Genomic DNA, 8,951 nt, shown 5'->3' on the forward strand with positions numbered 1-8,951 from the left:
ATTTATGTGTTATGGTATGCGGGGTAGAGGGTGTCACACGCGTCAAAGATGGTGCCTACTGTGAAGTTTGTGTCCACAATGTTGGACCCATCAAGAGGATCAAATGCGACACTAAACCCACCTATTTGTTGCATATTTACATAAATGCATCACATCAAAAGTGAAATTTTTGTATTAGAGACAAAATTGAGTTTAATTGTCAATTAATATAATTATTATGTCAGACCTTCTACTAGGCATCCATGTCTTAGAGCTCATGAATTTCTTTAGAGCAGGCATACTTGGACAAATGGGAGTAATTTAAGGCAAATGCATGCAACATTGGAGAGGTCACTTTTATTGCATATTCTAGTAGGCTTGTTTTTGTAATAGTGATTCTATTAGGTGTGCTGATCATGATGGAACATTACAAAAATAACATAAAGAAAAATTAATAATTTTTTTTTATTATTCTAATAAAACTAGTATGGGTACTCGTGTGATGCATGAGATATTTGATTTAAAACACGATTTGTATGATAATAATTAATAAGTATAATAAAAATAATCATGTGTTTATTAGTTTAATGTGTTTAACTTTATTTTTTATAGTCTTAATTTCTTTTATAATAAAAAATATATTATAAAAAATTTATAAATTAATATATATAATAACGAGTTTAATATATTTATTGATCTTATGATAAATAACATATATGATATTTGAGGTAATTATTGACCAATGTTAAATTGTTAATTTATAATATTATCTCTATTAAAAGATTATTTATTATAATTTGAAATTATTATAATGTAATAACTTCATGTAATGTAAATATTTAAAATAATATTATTGTAATAATTGGTTTAAATATAATGTGATATATATAATTGATTTAAAACAATGTTATTGTAATAATTGATTTAGTCTTAATGATTATGTTCAACAGATATAAATATATATACATGACAAAAGATCATGTATTTTATGTAGAAAAAAGAAGGTGTTCATTAGTATTTTTCTGTTTGTGGGTGAACGTGTTCATTTTAACATTTATTACTAATACTAGCATTAAAAAAGCATTTATTTTATGTAAAAGAATAACATGACTTTTTTTTCATTCTATTTGTGGGTGGACGTGTCCACTTAGTTGCAATTTCTAGTGGAGTCAAATTATCTTTAAAAAAAGAACATCTTACGTTGATATGTTTTTACAAATGTTCTTCAGAACCTGCCTAAAAGATAAGCATCATCTTACCTTAATGAACGAGACCACTGGTGGGTTGTGGCAGTAGCTTGATGAATCGATGATGATAATGACATATAGTTACTTACTACTGCTGAATGCTTAGTGACATTTCTTTCTCTAGGTTATCATGTAAAAAAATTATCATATTTTTCTTAAAAATATTATAGACTATTTTCTTATCCTAATTAAAGAAATTTTCAACATCTAGATCAGTTACTAGTTTCATATCATTTTTTTATTCTCTACTATTAATTACCCCTCTTTTTCCCACAATTGTTTCCTCCTTAAATGATTTTTCGATTGTTGTCTTTCTTAAAAAAAATGACTTCGATATCTTTTTACAAATTTTATTTCCATGCATTTGCCATAACTTCACCTCTTGTTTATCATACGTCCATCCTTCAACATTAAGGACTTTTTATTAGAGAATTATACTTGTATAAGGAGTATCACTTTTGTATATGGCTTTAAAAATTCTTCACGCATCTGACATAATTTCACATGATGAAGAAGAGAAATGGAGATATATATCCAGTTCCTGCACCTGGAAAATGACACATGGATAAAAAAGGTTTTAATGGCGGATATCTTTTCAATGGTTGAACTCAAGAAGACCCAATGAAGCAAAATGCGAATTCGACTTGTTTATTTATTTAGATATGTATTTTGCGAATGGGTTAATTACATGGTATAGGATGTGCATTTCCTAAATCCTGTTATTTTTTATTTTGAAGTCACAGACTTTTTTTTAAACCTATCCATCCAATGAGTATGCAGAAACCCCAAGACTAACAAAATTATTCGATCTTTCTTTATTTATTTATATAAATTATTTTATAAAATATAATTGACACTTGTTTTACATTTAGATCCTTGTCCCACTGCTTGAGTAGTCAATTGATGAACTCGAGTGTTGTGCTTGTGTTCAAGCACAATCTTATCTCGGTTAATCGATTCCTACTACATACAACTTTTGGCATAGCTCGTATATCATTGTATATGGCTGTGGTAATGCTCGCTGTTAGATAACTCTTACCCGCCGTGTTTTTGTAGAATAGCTTTAAGATCATTTTTAAAAAAGATAGTTAAAACCAGTTGCAAGAAATCATTTTTTTGCAACTGAGAGCATGAGTCATGTTTGTTCCACTGATACGTCCAAAAGGAAATGTTTCTCTCATCCTTTAATGCTGGCCAATTTATTTCAAGTTGACTCTTCAATTGTGGCCCAATCGAGTAACATAAATAACATTCATTAAGTTTTTAAGATTATATAAAAATATTGATTAAAAAAATAAAATTTTACCTTATTTGCATCAAATTTAACCGAAGGGCAAAATTGTGGTTGTGAGTTGGACTTGTTACTAGGCCATAGGCCATGGATTGTAAACCTGGATGAAATATGAACAACACACGGGTTCTTCGTGTTCATGCAGAAGGTTGGTGTCCAAGTTTCTGCCAGCCTCCAAAATTCAAAATGGGGAAGAAAAAAAAGAGCAAAAGGCAGGTGAAATTCATGATAACTTAGTTTAAAACTATAAAAAAAATGAAAAGTGAAGTTTAGAACGAAAGAAACGAAAATAAAAACTTAACATGAAATAGATTACAAAATGAGTTTTTTTATAATAAAAAATAATGTCATATTGAAGTTGTAGTATATGTGTTTGAATTTTCTTTTTTAAAATAAGTATGTTGCATATATGAAATGTGATCAAATTTATTGGTATTATCTTTATCGTGAAATTCAAATAAAATATAATATTCCTAATTTTATATATTTTTATATAATTAGAATTTGGATATTATACTTTAAAAATATTAATTAGCTTGACCATATATCCAATATATGCCTGGCTTTATGATGGAAGTAGAAGTATGGTGAAAAACATTCATTTAAGTCAAATTGAATTTAAATTTTGAAAATTTGATCATAAAATAAATTCTCTTTTAACGAGAAATCAAGACGAAATTAAAGTAATAAGGAGTTTTTTTTTTCTTTCATAAATCCAACCCACTTTAGTATACTTTATAAATTTTCTAAATTAAAAAAATGCATTTGCGATCTGCATTATCTGCGATCGCAAATGCTGCTGCATAAATCTCACCGTTAATTTCACTTTTGATATATTAAAAGTTAATAAAACATAAGGTTAAAAATTTTAAACCGTTGGATTGTGAATGCAGAACCTCCAATCACAGCACGTATGGTGGTGATTCATTCAACATAATCAAATTAATTATCCTTATTCTTTCGTAAGATTTTTGTTTTGCCATAGCGATGTCTTTATCAGGTGCTTTTCTCACTTCACATTATAATTTCATCTCATTATGAAAATTTGAAAATTAGAATAAAGTTTTATTATATTTTAGCCCCCTCAATGAAAATTGCTTAGCTCCGGCCCATTTGTTGATGCTTTTGAATTTGAGGTTATGAATGATGGCCAAATGAATCCTTGTTAAATTATAATAAGTTATATCTTTGGCACCTTAAAGAAATTAAGTGGAATTGGATTATAGCTTGCAGAATATTGAAGCTATGTCTACTTATGCTTATCAAATGGAACAGAAATACTATGCACACAGTCTCTCAGATGATTCTGGTATGGAATGCCAATTTTGTCACTCTTTAGATATAAATGAAATAATCTTTAGATATGTCAATTTTGAATTTAGGGATAGGTTCTACCATATATGGTAGAACTTATCCCTAAATAGATTAATGCTTCGAGTTATGTAATTATTCAGTGTTCTTTCCTTTATCCTAAATATTAAATCATTCTCGCGTGAAATAACTTTTTATCATTCTCTTTTTTTATCATTCTTTTTTCTAAACGCATATTTTATTATATTTGAAAAATAAAGAAAATAAATTAGTGAATAATTGACATTTATTTTCTTGATCTTAGTGAATAATGAAAATTCTTTTTTATTGTTTTTATCATTATTGTTTTTTTCTTTTTTCTAAACGCATATTTTATTATATTAGAAAAATCAAGAAAAAAATTAGTGAATAATTGACATTTATTTTCTTAAACTTTGTCATGTTAATGAATAAAAATTATAAACTTTAATTTTTTTATAAATTAATTCCAAACTTTATTATTTTTACAAATAAATATCTTATTTTTAAATTTTTGTCCCAATTAATTCTAAATATTTCATTTATTAATTTTTTGGTACATATATTTTAATTTTATTTCCATATTTACTAAAATATCATATAATTTAGAAGAAGAAAAAAATCAAATAAAGATTTTTTTTATTGTTTTTATCATTTTTTTTTCTAAATGCATATTTATTATATTTGAAACAATAAAGAAAAAAATTAGTGAATAATTGACATTTAAGATAAATAATTTTACTTTAAGTTGTTAATAAAAAATTATTTGTAAAAATATTAAATTTTAAATATCAATATTATTTAGAATGAAGTTAAGGTTAATGGTGCTTATTTGTAAAAGAGATAAAATTTAAGGATTAATTGAAATAAAAAATTAATGTTCATAATGTTTATTTATAAATCAGATAAAATTTAAGGATTGATTAGAATAAAATAAAAGTTTATGATACCTATATGTAAATAGTAACATTTATGATGGTTGATTACTTTTTTTCCAAAAAATTATATAAATAGTTTTAAAAGAAAATTTACGTGAACTTATAAGTTCTTGATTCCAAGTCACATCAATTAATTAAAGATCATGACTTTTCATCAATGACTTTTTATTAGAGCTGTCAAAATGGGTTGTGGCCCGTATTACAACTCGGTTCACCTTGAAAACGGGTCGGACCGAGTCAAAATAAATAAAAATTTTATATTAACTGGGTATATTTCAACTCGGCTCACTTTCACCCGACCCACCTAGGTTGAACCCGTGGTGGGTTTGGTGGGTCAGGCAACCCATCAGCCCACTTTTTTTTTTAAAATTAAAATTTAATTATGGTTTATAATTAATTATGTATAATGGGACATTGAAATTTTTTTATTTTAGACTTTTATCAAAATTTGTATTTAATTTTGTATGATGAGTTAAGACTTATGGGTATTAATGATGTTAATTTTATGATTATTATGTTAATTTAAGTTAATTTGAAAATTTGAATTTTGTTGATAGTTTTTTTTTAATTTTTTGGTAGGTTGGTGGGATGGCCCGTATAACCCACCAACCCATAATGGGTCGGGCCGAATTGGCCTGTTTTTAAAGTGAGTCAAGATGGGCCGGCCCATATGGGTCGGGCTACCCATTTTAACAACTATACTTTTATCTCATCATATATAAATATCTACTTATATTCAAAATTTTTCTTACATTTTCATTAATAAGACATTCTTTATATTTTAATAAGAAATATAAAAATGAATATTTAATTGAATTTAAATATAGTATAATAAACCAATTAATTATAAAATATTTACTAAGAAAATTTATTTTTTAGTAGTTAATATTATAATTTGTGGTGGTTAAAAATCGCAACAAATTTCATTTTTTTGGTGCTTAAAATAATCATTAGATCTACATGTGCCAAAAATAGAAATGGGATATCATTTATTTTACCGCTAGAAAATATACTTTTAATTAATTTTTTTTTACATTATTGACAGTTAAAAACAGTTAGAAAGAATATTTTTAATTTATTTCATTTTTCATTATTTGGCAGTTGAAAATCATAAAAAAAAAATTATATTTTATTTTTACATTATTGTCGATTTAAAATTGTTGATAAAAAATTGCATATTAACCAAGCAAAATCATCAACCGCACCTAATATGGGGCCATTGGATTGTATATATGGTATGTATGAGCCAATTCCCGAGGCTTTATAAATCCATGATGCACCCCACAGAAGCTGATCCTAATTACAACCACATGTTCAAAACATAAACCAAACATTAAACATACATGTGATTGATATATTCATTGTACACTTAGTAAATGAATTGTACACTTAGCAAGAAATGAAAATGGAAAACAATTCATTTATCATGTATACTTTGATGGCTGCTCGAAGCAAACTTTGCAACCGAAATTGAAAAGAAATTCACTAACCAAGGTTTTCAAGTTTCTGCCTATGGGCTATGACACAAAAGGAAAAAAAATCTTGGGCACAACAATTTGTAATGACTTCAGTTTATGCCATTGCCATTGTTATGTCGTTATGGTTAAGCACTCATGGTTGGTGTACATATATACACATACGGACTGATAAAAATCTATTAGAGTGAGAAGTAAATGAGAAATTTGAATGGAATTACTTGAAACCATCAGGCTTAGAACAACAGCAAGTTTCACAAGCAAATATCTTACGGATGTTGCTAACTATTTATTGCTGTTTTGCTAATTTGTAAATTAAGTCTGCAGTGACAGATTAGTCAAAACATAAGTTACAAAATTCCACTCTTGATCTTATTATACTCAACAATGCAAACTAAAAACTTTGTATAGACAGACATGTTAATAACTAACCGTTTTGTCTTCGATCGAAGAATCAGAATTCAACAATTTTTTAGAAGATACAGGATAATCAGCCAGCACTTGAACTTTTGGCCCTGCTTCAAGAATTGCAGGTGTACGATTAAAAATTCCACAAAATGTTTCAGGACCACCTTCTTGGAGGTGAGCTCTAGCTCTGAAAGCTCTGCCTCAAAGCTTTGAATCTAAACAATAAGGATGCATTTTGGTTAAATGTGACCAAATTAATTATTTTGTTGAATGATCTTTTAAGAGAAAAATTGCCAAATGAAATCTAAAGTAAAAACATAGCAGTTGACTGTGTGAACAACAAAATACTAGGGAATGCAAATGAGAAAACTAACTATTAATAATAACAAAATGTATTCATATATTTATAATAGCTATTAAAACTTTTCTCTATGGAGAAGGGAATATAGAAGTCATGTCTGATTCCCAAACTCGCTAATAACTCAGTAGACCTGTGAATTGGTGAGAAAACTTCATGAAGGGAAAAATTAACTTATCAAATCAATGAATGTAAGCTAACTAACTAACTAATTAATAATAATAATAATAATAACCTATTATCATTATTATTATTATTATTATTATTATTATTATTATTATTATTATTAACATTATTATTATGATTAATATTATTATTATCATTATTATTATTATTATTATTATTATTATTTTAATAATAATAATAATTATTATTATTAGATTAATATATTTATTGACTGATAACTAATATATATGATATTTGAGACAATTACAGACTTAAATTGTTAATATATAATATTGTCTCTATTAAAAAATTATTTTTTATAATTTTAAATTATTATCATGTAATGTTATTATTTAAAACAATGTTATTGTAATAATTGATTTAAATATAGTGTGATATATAATTGATTGACATTTCATTTTTACTCTTCTATTTTTCTAATTCTTCATTTAATAAATACAATCATTTATTATATATATATATATATATATATATATATATATATATATATTAATTCAAACATTATTTTGAAAGAGTATTCCATTTAATTGTCAATACAAATTTTATCTAGCCACGTGTCTCATTGATATTTACCTAAATGGAGAGACTGTGCAACATGCTTGTTGCCTCTGTATTAATCTTGAGCTGAAAATTCAACTTGTTTATTTATTTAGAGATGTATTTTACGAATGGGTTAATTATATGGTATAGGATGTGCATTTCCTAAAATCTATTAATTTTATTTTGAAGTCACCGACTTTTTTCAAACCTATCCATCCAATAAGTATACAAAAACCCTAAGACTAACAAAATTATTCGATCTTTATTTATTTATTAATATAAATTATTTTATTAAGTATAATCTACATTTGTTTTACAATTTGTCACATGGGTAGTATAATTGATGAATTTGGGTTTTGTGCTTGTGTCCAAGCACAATCTTATCTCAGCTAAGTGACTAGTAATACTACATGTAACTTCTGGCATAGCTACTATATCATTGTATATGGCTGTGGTAATGTCCACTTTAGGATAGCTACCACCCGACACTATGTTGTGTTTTTCTAGAGTAGCTTTAAGATCATGTTTAAAAAAGATACTTAAAGCTAGTTGCAGGAAATCATTTTGCTGCAACTGAGAGCATGTGCCATGTTTGTTCCACTCATACGTCCAGAAGGAAATGTTATTCCCATCCTTTAAAGCTAGCCAATTTGTTTCAAGTTGACTCTTCAAATTTTGCCGAATCTAGTAACATGAATAACATACATTAATTTTTTAATATTATATAAAATATTGATAAAAAAATAAAATTTTACCATATTTGGATCAAATTTATTTGAATGGCAAAATTCTGGTTGTGGGTGTGAGTTGTTACTAGGCCATAGGCCATGTATTGTAAACTGGGATGAAATATGAACAGTACACTGCAGAAGGTTGGTGGCCAACTTTCTACCAACTTCCAAAATTCAAAACTTCCACCAATGAGAGTGGGAAAGACAAAAAAGAGCAAAAAATAGGTGAACTTCATGATAACTTAACTTAGAACTATAGAAAAGAGAAATGAAGTGAAATTTAGAAGAAAGAAACAAAAATAAAAACTTAACATGAAATAAATTACAAGATGAGTCTTTTTATAATTGAAAATAATGCCAAATTGAGGTTGGAGTATACATGTCTTACCTTTCTTTTTTAAAATAAGTATATTGCATATATGAAATCTAATCAAATGTATATAGGTATTATCTTTATCATGAAATTCAA

This window comes from Cajanus cajan, chromosome 2, assembly GCF_000230855.2.
Source record: "Cajanus cajan strain Asha chromosome 2, NIPB_CcT2T_4, whole genome shotgun sequence".
Lineage (NCBI taxonomy): Eukaryota > Viridiplantae > Streptophyta > Magnoliopsida > Fabales > Fabaceae > Cajanus > Cajanus cajan.